The 17052-nt window shown below is 46.1% G+C and overlaps 1 protein-coding gene across 6 annotated transcripts in view; it reads right to left on the bottom strand.

The window, feature by feature from the left end:
• TEAD1 (TEA domain transcription factor 1) overlaps positions 1 to 16677 on the bottom strand; it is a 255351-nt gene extending 238674 nt beyond the window's left edge. For 3 of the 6 annotated variants that reach the window (XM_058546001.1, XM_058546002.1, XM_058546004.1), the window contains exons 1-2: positions 16238 to 16612; positions 15475 to 15621 (exon numbers count right to left, since the gene is read on the bottom strand). The gene's annotated coding sequence lies outside the window, so the exon portion shown is untranslated. Of the gene's footprint in view, positions 1 to 15474; positions 15622 to 16237 lie in introns of all 6 variants that reach the window. The other 3 variants (XM_058546003.1, XM_058546006.1, XM_058546005.1) reach the window with 3 other exon arrangements.
• Between the last annotated feature and the right edge of the window lie 375 nt (positions 16678 to 17052).

The raw sequence follows: 17052 nt of genomic DNA, 5'->3' as shown, positions 1-17052 counted from the left end.
ATGAGACAAGTGTGCAAGGAAAGTTTTTACCATGGATCAAAAAATTGTCATGGTAGGTGGGATCCATTTTTGGGGGGGTGGGAGGAGAGCAGAGACCCTGGACCCACACTGTAGTGCTGAAATACCATTTCCCACTAAAAGGAACCAAAACTCTGCAGAAATGGTTCATTCTAAGACCAAGAACACACGAGAAGAAACTGGATAGCAAGCAAGCTAACGAAAACTATTAGAAGCAGATCAAAACGACACAAGAGCCAACTAAAGAAACTCCCGTTGACCAAAGATGGTACAATTTGAATATCACTAAGAGGAGGAACTACAATGAATTCAACAGCATCCAGTTTAAAATCTATGATTGCATAATGATACTCAAACAAGAAACAAAACAAAACCAGAAACCTACCTTTCCTGTACAAACTATACACCAGGTTAACCAAATAATTGATGAGAGAAAGTTTCTATGAGTATTCTAGCCAATAAATGAGAGGACTGGGATATTACCAGTTCACAAAGCCCATATGAAATAATAGATATAGGGAAAGACCATAAATCAATGGCTGCTAACATCACCAAGAGAGAGACAACTAGACATTAGGTGCCTCCTAGTGGAATACTAGTAACAAACTAATCCTGTCAGAAAAACAAACAAAAACATTAAACCTGAATCAGATAAAGCTTCTGGATCTAAATTCCCATTTATAGGAAATACAGAGGATAGTGGAACATGACAAAGGGCACTATAAGAATGCAACTGCCAAATCCAGAAGGAGGAAAACTCTACAAGACAAACAATGAGGCTTTGATAACAAATCAATTGCAAGGAAAAAAAAAAAGGAGGGAGGAGAGATCTTTAAACAGTTTTAAGAAACACAACCACCAAATATAACCTGTTGATCTTGTTTGGACCCTGATTTAAACAAATCAACTGCAGGAAAACACTGATGAGATAATCAAGGAAATCTGAACTGTGATTAGATATTTTATATTAAGGAATTATTATTAAAATGTTAGTGTGATAATGATTACAGTTGGTGTTTTTGAAAAAGAGTCATATTTTTAAAATATATACTGAAAACTTTACAGATGAAATGGTCTGACATTGGGATTGCTTCAAATAATCTAGTGGGAGAGGAGCCAGGGGGTTAGAAGAAACAAGAACGGCCATGAGCTGAAGACTGTTGCTAAGTGATGATGGTACATGGGAGTTCACTGCCTTCTACTCTACTGAATTTTTCCATAATAAAATTTTGAAAATCTAAAACAAAATAAAAAGAAAACATTGGTCCTGTACCTGTCCTTCAAAGAGAGAGAGAGATGCTATGGGAAGAGGCACTGGCCACTATAATTCATGGCTACTGGGTGATGGTCATCACAATCATAATTATAATCAGCAGCTCACATTCATGGGACGGACACTTACTTCTCTGCCAGGCTTTGTGCTAACCTCAGCTAACCCTCACTCTAACCCACGAGGAAGGCACTACTATGTCCATTCTAGAGGTAAGGAAAGTAGGATCAGAAAGATTAAAGAGGTTGCCCAACATCTAACAGATAAGTGGAAAAAATGTAATTCCACAAGATCACAAGCATAATGAGAATCAGAATGAGTTGTCTTTTCAAAATAGTAACAATTTTTGAGTGCCAGTAACTCCATAAGCCGAAAGAGTCAATGCTCTCCACTGTTATAGCACAGCAGAATCAAGAAGTGGTGCTTTTGTGATGACCATTTTTGGTGAAACCGGGGGAAGTACAGGAGTGGAGTCTCTAAGACCTCAAAGTGAGAAGAGCAGAGGAGAAAGGGTGAAAAGGGCCACGTGTGTCTGTGTGTGTGTGCATGCACGTTTTCCCAGCAGGGAGAACAGAAAATATGAAAGCAAAAGGGAAACTGTCTGAAGAGAGAGAGAGAAAAACAACAGAGCAGGAAATCCAGCAAGACAGGAAGCTGGGAAAAAGCTTAAAACTAAACCCGAAGGAGGAAGACGGAAAAGCAAATAAACGAACCCCTGTCAGACTGGTCCATTCTAGTTGGGACCAAACCCTCAGGATCTTGGACGGAGAATGGGAGGGCAGAGGAAGCAGGAGATTTCAGAATGGGTTGGGGAAACCAATGGAGAAGCTCACTGTGGGCTATTCACCATATCTCATCATATTTCACTTTAAACTTGCACTCAGGGAGATACTATTTTCTTCACTTTGCAGATGAGGAACCGGAGGCCCAGAGAGATTAAATAATTGACCCTCGAGCAGAGAGCCAATAAGCAGAACTGGGACTGGCATCAAGGTCATGCTTTTAGGCAACTTTGCTAAATACATCAAGCACTAGAGAGAACTATACAAAGTTAGGGCAACACCAACACGGCCAATAGCAGAAGTACCCGAGAGGCTCATGGAAAATGTATGAAGACTAAGAGGGGGGCAAGCTAGCACTAGGAGGGAGGGAAGACAAGAACACAAGTCCCAGGAATTGGCCATCAGTGGTTCCACATCTTCTAGCCCAGAGTCACCAGAACTAGGTGACCAGGAGGAAAAGAGAGCATCAACCACCCACACGCTCCTCATTAAAACCAACCAAGACGTCAAAGATGGAGAGCAACCCCAGTAGCAACCCCATTTCAAAGCCCCTAATGACTTTTTCAGAGTCCTAATTATTAAGGGCTCTGAGCAAGTGCAGTTAACTCCTCCCCTCAACCCCCGCCACTGCCCATCGCGTATCACAGCCAAAGACAAATTTTCCAGCCGGTCACCTGGGTGGGGAGGGGAGATATTCATCCCATCTTGCAAATTCCCAAACACTCCCACTATCGAGGAGTGAAGTCAAGGTCACCTGCCTAAACCCTACCCCCAGCATGAGGCCATTTCCATATCCAAGCCCACAGGCTGGTGCAGGGGGCTAACTTATTCTGACTGCCTGCCACCAGAGCACATTCCAAAGAAAAACCAGATAAACTGGCAGGTGCAGTGCCAAAAGCTTCCAAACCAAATCAGCACCCTCTGCCCCCCGACCCCGCACCCCCAATACACACCCCTATAGAGCACTTTGGGTCAATCCAGCCCCCAGTAGCCTCACCCTCCCATTTTCAATAACTAGTATACCCAGTCTTAGAGGTGAGGGGCACTGGGTCCCCACAGTCTTTGAGGACTGAAACCAAAGGAGAGAGGTGATTCTTGCCCATTCTCGATAAGACAAATGACTAGGGTGGGACAATTCCCTTATGAAAGGCTTGTCTGGGTCACACCCAACATTTTAGGACCTTAGCCACACGTTTGTTTTGAGGATAGAGTAAAATAGGCCACCATGAACGCAAACACACCAAATGAGGGGAAGTCTACCTTTGTTTCAATGTCACAATCTATCTTAACTCCATTCAAATGCCACAATTAAACCTGACAGGTGACTTTCTGTATGCAGTCTTTTGTTAGCCTGGCAGCTGTGGAGTCACATAGATCTAGGAATTGGCTTCAAATGTTGGCCCTGTCACACTGACTGTGTTACCTTGGGCAGGTTACTAAACCTCTCTGAGCTTCACTTTCTTCAACTACAAATGGAGCTCTTAGGTTTAAACAAAGTAATGCTGAAGGATGGGCCCTAGACAGAACCTGGTCTGTCAGCCTTCCTTTCTTCTCCAAATTCTCTCGGGAATTAGTGCACCAGGAATTAGTGCACCTAAAAGAGTTATGGAATGAACTCAGCAGTACTGCTCCTCCTCCACAAAACTTGGCTTTGGGAGGGGAGTGCGGGGTTGTGGAAGAGATGACTCAGATAACACAGTCCTCCAGCACCTTTCCGCCTAAGGCTCTCACATTTTATCTCTTTAATCTACAGCTCAGCTCAAAAGCAGGCTAGAGGGGCAGGTGACCCAGCATCACCTTCCAGGAGAGGGAAACACACGATTTTCAAGTGACTCGCCCAAGGTCACAGGGAGAGCCAACAGCAGGGGTTGTCCAATCAAGCCTTCCCTCCCCCAGCTGGAAGTGGAGGGAAAAAGATCCCAGCCCCTGGAGGACCCTCCGTGCCCTCTCCCAGGGAACTGCCCCAACAAGGAGACAGTTCTCCGAGCTCTCAACAGCAAGCCCACGTGCTGTTGTTTCAGACAGACCTGAAAGACACTGGAGTGGACTGAACTTCTGCCCAAGGGACTGCCTACAGCACACCACAGAGTAACTAAATAAACAGTGGTGTCCAAAGAACCACCTGGAAATGAAAGTCGTCATGACAATTACTTTTGGCTTTAGGCGAAGTACTAAAATTTCTTAAATTTCTAAAATTCCACTCATTTTCCCTGAGTGGAAAATGTACATCATAGGACATCCTTAGAGTTTCCCAAAGGACAAAGATAAGCAAGTTTGAAACCTAAGAATTCAAGAGCACCCAAGACTACAAGTCCTAAAACATAATCTGAAATCCCCAAATTTCACACAGTACAAAGCTTTCAGACTTCCACTGGGAAAAACGTCTTTCTAAATTAAACTCTGCTAGTCTAAAAGGAAATGAACCAATGCTGAATCATTCCTATGAATGATGAGACACTTTTTTTTTAAATATGTTATGAACTGATCCACAGAATAGCAGAGGATTGAAACTGAAACAATTTGGTGAAAACCAGCACAGGTTTGTAAGAAAAGTTGTTCTCTGAAATTCTCCTCTCTTGTAGCTCTGGTCTCAGACACAGCTTGGGACCCTCCTTCAAGAATAATACTGTCATGAGCTCAACCCCACGGCACCACAAAGGCCTCCTGCCTGAGATTTTTCTCTCCATTCTGCTTAATTAAAGGGAGTCAGCCAGTTTTCTCAATAGCTTCCTATTAGTAGAATGACCACCTAGTTTATCATTCAAATCGGGACATTTTGAGAGTAAAGAGGTGCTATTAAGGATTGCACCAAGACAAGAACCAAGGACCAGGAGTACCAGGCAAGCAAGCACAGGGCCACAAGAAACAGGAAAGGACAACACTTTAGATAATACAGACGGATAAAAGCTGCAACAACAGTTGTTATGAGGAAGACGGTCAGCATCTGGCGGGAGGGCACAGGCACAAGAAAGATCAAGTTAAAATTAAGAAAAAACTGAGAAGAGCAGAGCCTGAAACTCGGGGTATAAATTACCCTGACTCTGGGTTCGTTTTTTTCCCTATCTTCAATCAACTTACAAATCAGATTCAATACTTGACCTGTGGCCTCATGTGCCTTCCGGGTTTCTCTTCCTCATGATCTCCTACTTCATCCTGTAAGATTTAGTTCTTGGACTGTTTAAGCCATACGGGCAGTTAACACGGCCAGCATTTATCATTAAGGAGCAAGTCATTCCACATTACTGAAATTATGCTTTCTAAAGGAAAAAAGTTTCTTCTTTTTAATTTTTAAATTTTTTAAATTTTTTTAATCTTTCATTTTAGATACTTCTGATAGACATGTTTAGGCCCCTCACTAAAACCAGTAAACTAGTAGAAATATAAACTCTTACTAGGTCATCGCTCTGAATATCAATCTTAATCACTCGACCAGCAAAACAGATGTACCTGCAGCATGAGGAGGGCTGGGGATACCCTGGTGAGCACTGCTGACCTTGTTTGGCATAACTAGATTCGGTGTTTTATTTTTTCTATGATAAATAATTCATATACCATAAAATTCACCCTTTTAAAGTATATAATTCAGAGGCTTTTAGTAGGTTCACAGGTTGTGAATCACTGTTTTTAAATCTACCTTTCTCCCTTCTGTAACTGTCAGCTGGCCTGCCTCTAAAGGCCTTTATCCCCAAGAAGTCTATTCATCTCTCTCAACTATTTTTAATTTTAATTTTTAATTGAAAGACTGGGAAACCAGATTAACTCACACACGGTTCTATCTACCCTGGTTAAGAGACGAGAGGAGAAGATGCCAATAAAATGCAGATGGTCCCCCGCCTAGGCTCGCACAAAGCACTCTTAACTGCTCAAACCAGCCCCTGGGAGTGGCCCAATCTAAGCACACAGGGGACACTGGCACACCCTGAAGTGGAGCTGGGGATCTGGGCACAGCAGGCACAGCTTAGGGCAGCTGACTTTGAAAACACAGGTTTCTACCTACCAGCTTCCAGAAAGGATTCAGGAAGTACCTGGGTACTAACCCAAGTAGACACTCATCTTGGATGAGCAAACATCCTCTTAAGTATGCAAATACATTGGTGAAAGGGAGGGGCTACCCCTGGCACATGAGTGTGAATTATTACTTGACTTATATTTAATGCCCAGAGAAAGGAGTCTTATGAGCCAGGCAAAGATTTCATTCTAGAGCTTGGAGTACTTGCAGGAACAGGACAGTCTGGGTGTTACCAGCTGTCACACCTGCAGCTCTGGCTGAATGAGCTACCTCTTATCTAAACTTTACCACAACCCTTCAAGGTAGATAGCATCATCCCCATTTTCCAGATAAAGAAACTGGAGGCAGAGAAGTTAAGCAGCCTGCCCTAAGCAGGTATGAAGAGGGGCAGCAAAGGTAGCAGGGAAGTTCCTCTCTGCCTCTTGTTCTCTCACACCTGAAGCTTGACGCCCTCAAAACACTGCTGGGGATTCCTGAATGGTTTTGCCGGCAAGCCCAGGGCCCTAAGCATCGATTCTCTATGAGCACCTTAGAGAAGAACTTTTAGAATCCAACTCCAAAGTCAGGACTGTGGCTTCTAAGCAAGAACCCAAGGAAGAGATTTCCTTCTGGACAGACGAAGGTACACCACGCTCCCCACTTTTTGAAGCATTCCCATATAATTCGTACTGCCATTTGGCAAGGAATGACCTCCAATATTATGTATTTCCTGATGGATTTCCTCCACTTGATGCACAGGGGAAGTGTGGTTCAAAGCAATTAATGGTCTAGGACTTTATGGGATGCCTCAGCCTCTCCTGGGTTTCAATCCATTTGCCTGAAACCAGAAGTCCAGCTCTTCTATGTAACTCTGCCTCCGTCTGACCTGGCAGGAAATCCATGAAGACCTGGTATGCAAGATAACATTTGAAGTTGCTATTTACTGAGCACTTACTGTCAGGCATATGGGGGCATTCTATTGAAATTTACAGATGGGGACCCAGAGGCTCAGAGAGGAAGTAACTTGTCCAAGGCCACAGAACTAGCAAGCAGCTGAGCAGGGAGCCCAACTAAGGTCTGTCCAATTCCAAACCTGTGTCTTTAAACCCACGTTATTATCTTGCCTTTTTCCAAACCAGAATCAGGAAACTTCCCATTCCCCACGTCAACCAGTTCACTCCCTCCCTCCCTTTTGCTTCTTTCAATTAATTGCTCAAGTTTCAGATCTATACTAGGCTCACGATTGGCAATAAACCTTTATAACTATTTGAGGGTTAGGTTCATTACTCTGGAGAGTATTTCAGCGGGTTTGTTTGTTTTTTAACAACCTAGCCCCACTCTACTACCAAAATGGCACCTGGCAAAAAAAACTCTTTCCCTGAAAAGTCCACCGCCAACATCACTTCCCCTGCAAAGGTTTCCTCAGTTCCGACATTGTGCAACACGGCTCTTTGGAAATATCACGAGCTCTCACCCCACTGAGTTTTTTCCCCTTTATTCCGATATTACACATGGAAATTCATGCTCCTAACAACTACAAATGTGTGAAAAATGAAAAGCCCTCCCCTTTCCAAATCCACTCCCTCGAAACAACCCATCAATAATGTACAGTCTTCCAGATCCTTTTGGATTGAAATGCAAACATGTTTCATCAACATTTCATCAACTCTAAGACACCGATTGTAAAATGCAGCATGATTTTATTTCTAAGAAACACTATTGCAAAACAAACCGTGCCAGAATGCTGCCGCATCACCTAGAAATCCTATTTTATACATATTGAAACTTTTTTACCATATGTCAATCTTGTGCATACATAAAGAGGAAAATATAAGCAAAATAAATTGGGTAAGATATATCTAAAACAACTTCTCAGGGAGATCAATATCCATGCTTTCCCACACACTATCGCCCTCTGTGACATCCAGAGCATTCTTAAGAAGGCTCCACGACCAACTCCAGGATTTTCTTCCTCTCCCTCGCATCTGTTCTACAGGCTTTGATGAGTGTGCGCAACCACATCAGGGGTCAGGACCACTGCCTGGCCAGCCACGATGGCAGGACACATCCCAATTTCGAAAATGTTCAAATATGGAAAAAATTTGCATCTTGGAACTCACGAAATACAAAACACACAACTTTCGCACTGGATTGTGATGATCTCTTTACATGCTTGTTTCCCTTGCTGAATTGTAAACTCCCCTCCACAGGGGCATTTCACTGATCACCATTCGTTGACCGTCTTTCGCTGATCGCCAAATCCCGGTGCAGAAGCACAGCAGCACCTGTAAATGTTTAAATGTCCTGAGGCAAACAGCAGTTCTACGAAAAACTGGGGACATCTGGATTTCAAAGTGCCCAGGGTGGGGGGAAGAGAGAAGAAGGGAAAGAATGAAAAGCTGAGTATGGTTTATTGGCAGCAGGCTTGTCTCTGGGATGCTGTCAGGATCACCCTTCCTACCCCCTCGCTCAGCAACATCAGGGGATACCACCTGACGAGCTCTATGGACATCCCCACTACTCGGAAAGTAAAACTACCTCTGCAAGCAGCCAGACTCGAATTAGCCCTTAAACCCCTCACCAGCAAGCCTGACGCTCTATAATCACATCTGGAAACAACTGCTGCACTCCCAAGGGGCAAGAGATGACTGCCGAACACAGAGAAGGGGGTTCTGTTCATTTCACTGCTTCTCCTGCATAGAAGGGTGCGACCTTATTTTTGTGCAGCTGTATTTTTAAAACCGACCAAGAACATCTTAGTGGATTCCATCAAGATTCAGTATATGTTCCTAGGCACGTCTCCTCACAAATCGAGGGGCAGAAAAATCCCACTCAGAATTAGGAGGGATGGCCAAATTTAGTCTGATTCGATCTGAGGATAAGAACTAGAACATCTAGAGCAATGGTTCCCAAGCAGAGGCGGACACCACTATGGAACCTCCTAGAAATACAGAAACTTTGCACCTACCTCAGCCCTCCTAAGTCTCCAGGGGCGATGCCCAGGCTGTTGAAAGCTCCATGGAGGCTATGATGCACACACTCAGGTGGAACCACTGGTGTGGCAGAGGCTCCCTGGGGCAGGAGTGGAAAGAAGCTGATCTGGGTTTGAGTCAGAACCACCCCGAATTAGCCATGTAAAAGGACCCACGTACCGTGAACTGTAAACCCAAAAGTCAAAATGCGGGAAAAGATGAGGGGCCTGGAAAGGTAAGGGAGAGCACGCAGGGTAGGTGGGCTGGGAAAGGGGCAGACGGTCTTACCCTGGCTTCCCCAGTACTTGGCACATATCAGGGACACAAATACTTGCTGAGGGAGATTCACATGACTGATAGGCACATGGTGATGCACATCCTCAAATTCCCACTGAGCCACCTACTGTGTGCAGTGGAAGAGATGTTAGTTTTGCTTCAGCTTCCCTGGACACCAGAGTAGAGGTGTTCCCGAAGCATCTTCCTCTTTAACAATTCCTAGCCATCAAGGAAGCTGCCTCTTGCCTCCAAATCACAGACAACACTGCCTCTGATTTTCAGTTATATAGATGTTAATCCTTTTTCCATTTTATGAATAAGATAAAACTCAAAGGTGAAAGGAAATTAGGGAGGTACTTTGAATGCACAACAAAACTAGAAATCTTTATCAAAATAAGAACAATATTGGCCTCATCTCTCCAGTATTTAAAACAAAAGCAAATTTTGAATTATGGGAATTTCTGGGGTCTGCCTGAATGAAATGCTATTAAGTAGCTTGTTTTCTGTTTTTCTCTCAGTGAAAATTCCTGATGAGGTCTTCCAAGTGTCCCAGATTTCAAGACCCAGCTGATGGTTCCCTCAGCTGAGGGGTCTCTTTCTAACTCTAACCACCATTGTCTCCCAAAGGCTTTGAGATGAAAAGGCAGCAGAAGAGAAAGGGGTGAAAGAGATTCCACCAAAGGAAGCAGAGGTGCACAATGGTTTCAGAATCACTTAGCCCCCAAGACTCCCCCAGCCCAGTGATGGGCGATCTGAAAATGAAGCATATCAAAATGCTATTGATAAGCTAAATTACCAGACAGCTTATCTGAGGCCCACATCCGCCATATGGTGCCCCAACTTCTGCCGCCTGTTGCTGCCGCCACAATAGGCACGCCTACCCAGAAAGCACCATCGGACAGAAACCCAGCAGCAGTGGCATGTGGGGCTACTGTGTTTACATTTTATTCTGTGCCATTAGCTTTTTGCCTCCCCCTAGCCCAGTAGGGACCTGAAATACACACATTCAATGTCAAAAATACGTGTTACCTGCAGGACACACACGTGCACACTGCATGTGTGCGCGTGTGTGGGTATACATCAGGTGAACGGAGAGAAAACCAGATGTCAACTTCAGAAATGGAGCTGCCTGGTGGGGGAGGGCGAGCCAGGCAGGCTCCCAGCTAGAGCCACAAGCAGACAATGCGCTTTTCTCAAAACACTCGGGCGGGCGGGTCCTGGGGAGTGGCTATTTAAAACACTTGGCTCCTTTTATTTCACCACCATGGAAGTGAATTCGGCTCTGAAGTGCCAGAGCAAATGAAGTCATTTGGTTTCCGCGGGCTCCCTTCGCATTTTAGCGGTAGAAGTCAGACTGGACGAAAGTCAGAAGGTCCAGCTGAAGTTGTTCTTTCTGCCAATTAAAACTGATTCCACAGAGGATTTGGGGCATGGGCTTCATTAACTTTTTTTCTTTGAAAAGACATTAAGGTCATAGAAAATTTAAAGGATGTCGGACACGGGAGTGAATGCTGTCAAGGATGACTCCCTTCACAAAATGCCATCAAGTCAGGGTGTCAAGACGACCAGAGAAGTATGTCACCTTCTAAAGGCTTAGCTGGTATGAAAGATTAATGGTGATTTTTGTCAAATGAATTCACAAGATTTCTGCATTTCCTTCTTACTACTCTCTCTAACGAGGTTCCTATTTTGGCAGAGATTATATCACTGATGGTAATGAAATATTCACTTATTTAGTTTACTACCTATTAGGGAAAGACACTGGTTGTCAAAAAGAACTCAGCAACTATAGCATCTGGTTATGCAAAAATGCAAAAGATGCAGGTTTGGATACAGAGCAAATGAAAGAAAAAAAAAAGTCTCCTTCCTAATATTCAGATCTAGTTAACTATTACAGAAAGGCACTCACTTCATCCCCCCCCAGTCACCCACACCTAGGCAGACAACATTCTTGGATGAACTTTTCAAATTTTCTTAAACATTCTCAGTTAAAAAAAAAAAAAAACTCCTTTCAAGTTAAATTGAGATTGCACTTGAACTGCAGCCAAGAGCGGAGCTGAACTGAATTATGATAATTAGAAAGCTGTGCCTATAAAAACGCAGCGCAGTTCATGCATTTTTTTAAAAAGTTCATGCCAGAGAATATAAGTTCAATATGTTCTCACATAATTAACATTTCCCACCATTAGCAGCAGTTTTTCAGTTTATATATCAGTAAAAACAACAGACCTCGGCATTGTTGTATACTCCCAGTCAAGAGGGTTTCAGTCACTTTACACACACATGCAAACCTGTCAGATGCCTGAAAACAACCAGAATGTCCCCCTAGAGAACTTGTTCATCAATAAGCTGGCTTCTTCTTTTAAACCCATTTTCCAAGGCTGGGTCCTGTCCCTCAAACTAAAACTGCTAATGAAATCCTAGGACAGAACCTTAAAAACTGACGCATTGCGTCAGGATAGTAAATACTGATTTTAAACAACGGGGCGGGGGGGGGGGGGACAACACAGCCAGGATGGCTCCTTCCCTCAGCCCACCACAGAAGGAGAAAAGACAGCCTCTTAGGACCCCCTCCCCTTGTCCAATCAGAAGAGAGACTAGTGGTTTTGCAGTTAGCCAGGACTCCCCATACTATGGAAAACTATTTTCTGAGAACCCTCCCAGCCATGCAAAATGCCAGTGGACAAAAGGAGAACTTCAGAGCTGAGAGTGGCTCTCCCTGTAAGAAACACTGTCCTGAAAATCCACCCTTCAGGACATCCCATTTGCTGTGAAGTAAAATAAAAATACATTATTTAAAAATCCCCTTATTCTGCACCAATATGAAGCCTGAACGTATCTGAAGAAATGGTTGAACTTCAACCATGGGTTCAGATATGGGGTGAGGTCAAGGAAGCTTATGAAGAGAATCTTACAGACTGAAGACTCCCAGTAGTTCACAGCTTTGAAACAAAACAATATAAAAACCCACACAAAAACACTCGGGATATTTAGATCCAAATATTCTAGCATTCCACACACTATCCCAGAAGAGGGAAGGCCCAGAACTTCCCTGATTTCAGAGTACACGGTAACTGCAATACAAGGCGGTCTAAATTAGGTATTTGTCAAAAAGCCCAACCCTGAAACATGAAATGCCCAGGACGGACCTGAATTACTTGATTGTATCACTTTTGAGAATATGAAAGAATAAAACATATCAGTGATATTGTTCAAACATCATTTGAGATCTAATTTAAATACCACAGGATAATCTGTGGCTTCTACAGATAAAATAAGAAAAAGCCCCATGCAGCTATAAAAGATTATTCCAGCCATCAGTCAGTCCCCGACGGCCCAGCAGCAGAGCCTAAGTTTGTCAAAAGGGCAGGGAGCTTACAGTACACTTTTCTTGCCGTGTTCAGAAGCAGGACATCAGCCCTCTGCACTTCCAGTCACTGACCTCTAAAAGGGAAGCCGTAATGCCCGCATTCATCAACAGAAAGATGGGGTCTGATGTGCCTGCAGTTCTACAGAGAAAGCTGGGCAACTGCTCTGGCCGGTACTTGTCAGTCTTTGGAGAAAACAGACCCAAAAAGTTTTATGACTAAACAGATCCGACCTCTAAAGCACAGCTTTCACTCAGCAATATTTTCTTCTCTTTTCACAATCTCTTTACTGGGAACAAGACAAAATGACTAAAATACAAGCTTCAAAGTGTTATCCACTTCCTGTCTGTATGTGAACATGGTCATCGTACAAACGCTGGATCACACACGCAGTTATTTGCACCAACCTTTTGAGTGATAAGACACCTCAATTTTCATTTGCAGGCAGTATAATTACGCTCACAATTAACACATACTAACACAATGAGATTAGACAGAAGAGTCATCCCCCGGATGCACGGGCTCCTGTATGACCGCCATGTATGAGATCAACCCATTTCTGGAACAAAAAAACCTTCAAATATTGTTAATGGCACAGCTCATTTCTTCCAAGGCCTATCTAACATCTGGGATCTACATTCTCCAACTGTTCCTGTTACATACTCTTCTACCGAAAATGTGACAACAAATATGATCTAGACACCGGTGACAGACAAGTATATTCTTCCCAAATTTTCCCATTAAGAAATGACCGCTTATATTTGCTGTTCTGTATTGTCAGAGCCAGCAAAATTCAAAATTGTTTATAAAAGACTGAAGTTCAAGCAGCAAAAACCTGAACATTTTTTTCCTTGTGACTTGGTTTGTCCTTTTTCTAAATACAAGGGGATGCCAGTCCCCGAGTATATGAATATATATTTCTTGCTGTATAAAGCAAAAGGCGGGGGGGAGAGGAAGAGGGGAAGGGAGGAGGAAATGGACTTCCCCCAGGCTGCTCCTTCCCCTCCCTTAAACCCGCCCTTATGTGTAATTAGTTTGCTGCTGGGGACTAGGCACACGTTGTACCACAACGCAAGGAAGCGCCTCTCGGTCAGAAATTCATTTCAATCTGGCTCAAACTAAGCTAGGTTGCCCTCTCTCTAAATGAAATTTCATTACGTATAAGTCGTGGTGAAACAAACAAACTCCAATAATCTCTCAGGCATGTTCTCTGGATGCAGTTGTGTTTGTACTCCATAATAAAGATCACTCAGAGGAGTAATCTACACAAAGATTCTTTTCTATAATATTTTTTTACTCTTACCGTCAACGCAAAGTGTCACATTGGTTTTGTTTCAAACTTGCAAAAAAAAAAAAGAAAAGAAAAGGAATTCTAATATTCCCCTAAAACTGCAGATCAAATAATACTTATCATTAAAGTAAAAATAAAATGGTCTACACTGGCACTCTTATACCATCAGCAAGAACCAGTATCGAATATAGCTTATCAGTTCATTTTTTTACACCAACAACAAATAAACGAATTGTAAACTCTGTTTAAAACCTGAAACCTGAGAGTTTAACGCAGAGTTACACATACAAAGAAATACTAAACAAAAATATCTGTGACCATTTATGGAAATAGAGAGATTAGAAAAATAAGCCTTTCTCCAAAAAAATAATCAACCAATTCAAAACCTCGCTGTTGACAAAGGTTCAACCAATCCATTTGTCTTTCCTGAGTCACTTTGTAACTAGTTCTATTTCCTTCTAAAGAGGAAAGATTCTTACCCAAGTTGGATCTAAATCTGGCGCTTAAAAGCATTCAGATGTGCTTGGGCCCCAAATCCTGCTTTTTACAGAAAAGCACAAACCCAGCACTGAAAGGATGAAGCATCGGGCACATCCTGAGGTCTGCTCCAATCACTACTCAGAGGACCCGGGCAGAGAAGCCCCAGTGCACAACAGACCAGCAAGATCCACTGCAGAGTGCAGAGAAGGGAGTCCACCCCCGGCTCTGACAATGCAGCGAGATCACATCTTCCAGAGGGATCTGTCTATTCAGGTGACCACCTGCAGGCACCCAGCACACCAAAAGCCATCAGACCACCTAAACTTCCAGAATCAATCAAGGTGAATGGTGGGGAGGGAGAAACATGTGATTGTCCTGAACTGATAATGTTCTGCTCCTTTGCACTATCTGTAGCATTTTTAATATTTTTTTTAACTATTTTGAAATCTGATAGACTGCAGACCTTTCTGTCCCAGGACCTGGGCTCCCTCCAAGGCACTGTTTTTAAAACACTGTCTTTTTACATTACCCGCTCCCGGAACATCATCTGTCTCTTAAGTTTCCCTTACTGAGGTCAATTTTCATTTCTGCAAATCACAAGCAGCCACTTGCTTCTGAGAAGTTAACAAGCCTCCTGAGAAATGCTGGTGGCTGGTATTTCATTGTTTCATAAATATTTTTAAATAGTGACACCATTCAACTTTAAATAAATCTTTAAAAAGACAGAATTAAAAAACAAAGAAAATTATGCCCTGGATTTTATTTATTTTCTGGGAGGAGAATAAAGGAGGTGTGACCCCTCCATTGTTTTCAACTCATTTAAAATGCTGCTTCAGTTTTAAAAAAAAATTACAAACACTAAAAAAAAATAAAACTCAGAGAAGTTGAACTTTCTTTAAAGCGGGCCTCTGGACTTTTGAAAACAAGTGTTGCTCCTACGAACAAAGACTAGAAGTGCACCCCGATTTTCTCCCCTCCTGGGGATCATTTCTCTTCCAATAAACAAACAAATCCCCCAGTATTTCCTACCGAAGGGAAGTTTTCCAGGGAGAGTCTCCTCCAGGGTTTGGTGGTAACTGCGACTCGGTCTTTTTTGGACACAATGTTTCTGCTGACTCCTGAAAATTTTCCACTTGAATGTGCAATGAAGCGGCGGCGGCGGCGGCAGCAACAGTCCTGGAGAAGCGGCAAAGGCGATCGTGCCTTCTTTCATCTTTAAGAAGAAGGAGCGACACCCCCGCCAGCAGCACAAGTCGGCGCAGACCCCGGGCCGGCCTCGGGGGGCCCTGGCGCCGGGGGCGATCGGGGAGGCGCGGGAGGGGGGATCGGGCCGGCTGCGGGCTCCGAGGCGGCGCCGGCGGCTCTCCCCGCCCGCGCTCCCTCCGAACTTCTGACTTCTCCGAGAAAAACGTGAAAACTGCCCGAGGGTGTGTGCGTGTGCGCGCGTGCCGGAGGGCGGGAGCGGGGACGCGGGGGGCGCGGCGCGGCCGGCCCGGCGCCTCCAGGGCCGCGGGCGGGGGCCGCCTGTTGCCGCGCGGGCTCCGCAGCGCGCGGCCCAACTTGGCGTCCCGGCAACTCGCGCCGCGGCGCCCGGCCGCTCACCTTGAAGGGGGCGCGGGGAGGCGGCGCGGGGGCCCGGCCCCGGCCCTCCGCGTGCCCGCCCGCCTATCCGCCGCACACAAAGCGCAGCCGGGAGAGACAGAGCGGCCCCAGCGGGACGCGCCGCCGGCCCCCGCCCCCCGGCGCCCCGTGCGCCCCCCGCACCCAGCATCAGCCCCGCGCGCCAACTTACCTCGGCCAAGGGAGCCGCCGCAGCGCCCGGCGCGTCCGAGGCAAACTTCGGCGCCGCTTCCCCCGCCCTCAGCTCGGTGCCCGGCTCCCTCCCCGGCTCCCGGTCCCCGGGCCGGCCACCCCACCCCTGCCTAGCACCGCTCCTGCCCCGGGGCCGGCTGGGCGCACTGGGCTGCTGCCCGCGGCTCCGGGCAAAGGTGGACGGGGTGGGGGGGTTCACTGCATGACCTGTCCCCGGACGCGGCCGCCCCGGGCCCGGGCCCCGCCGCGCGGACTGGCCCTCAAGGTGGAAGCGAGTCTGCAAAGTGCTTGGTGGGCGCCCGCGGCGGGCGGCGGGGCCGCGGCGGCGGCTGCAGAGGCTCGGCTCGGCTCGGGCGGCGCGGCGCGGCGCGAGCGATGCTAAGAATGTTCGGAATGAGGACAGGAATGAAATGAACGCCAGGACCGAACTCGCTCCGGAGGGGTGGGGCCTCGGTGACGTCATGCGGCCTGCCGCCCGGGGCCGGGGGCGGGGCCTGCCGCCGCCGGTGACGTCATGGGGATTCGGGGCGGGCCCGGCTCGGCCGCCTCGCCGTTGGGGCGCGGGCTCCCCGCGGAGGGGCGGCGGGGCGGAGTCTGGCGCCCACGGGGGAGCGGGGCGCGCGCGGGAGCCGCCCTGCCCCCTCCCGGCGCGGGCTCCGGGCTTTGTCCCGAGCTGGGCGGGGCGGGCGGCCGGGAGGAGGGTGGCTCGGAGGTGCTGCGCCCGCGCGGAGAAGTCTGGAAGCCTGGGTTCCCTCCCTGGGGCGGGCGCCGAGGCCCGAGCTGCGCGCGCCGCGC

The sequence above is a fragment of the Diceros bicornis genome, chromosome 7 (genome assembly GCF_020826845.1).
Source record: "Diceros bicornis minor isolate mBicDic1 chromosome 7, mDicBic1.mat.cur, whole genome shotgun sequence".
Classification (NCBI taxonomy): domain Eukaryota; kingdom Metazoa; phylum Chordata; class Mammalia; order Perissodactyla; family Rhinocerotidae; genus Diceros; species Diceros bicornis.
The sequence above is the reverse complement of the archived record's forward strand: the minus strand, read 5'-3'. Positions and strand labels throughout refer to the sequence as shown.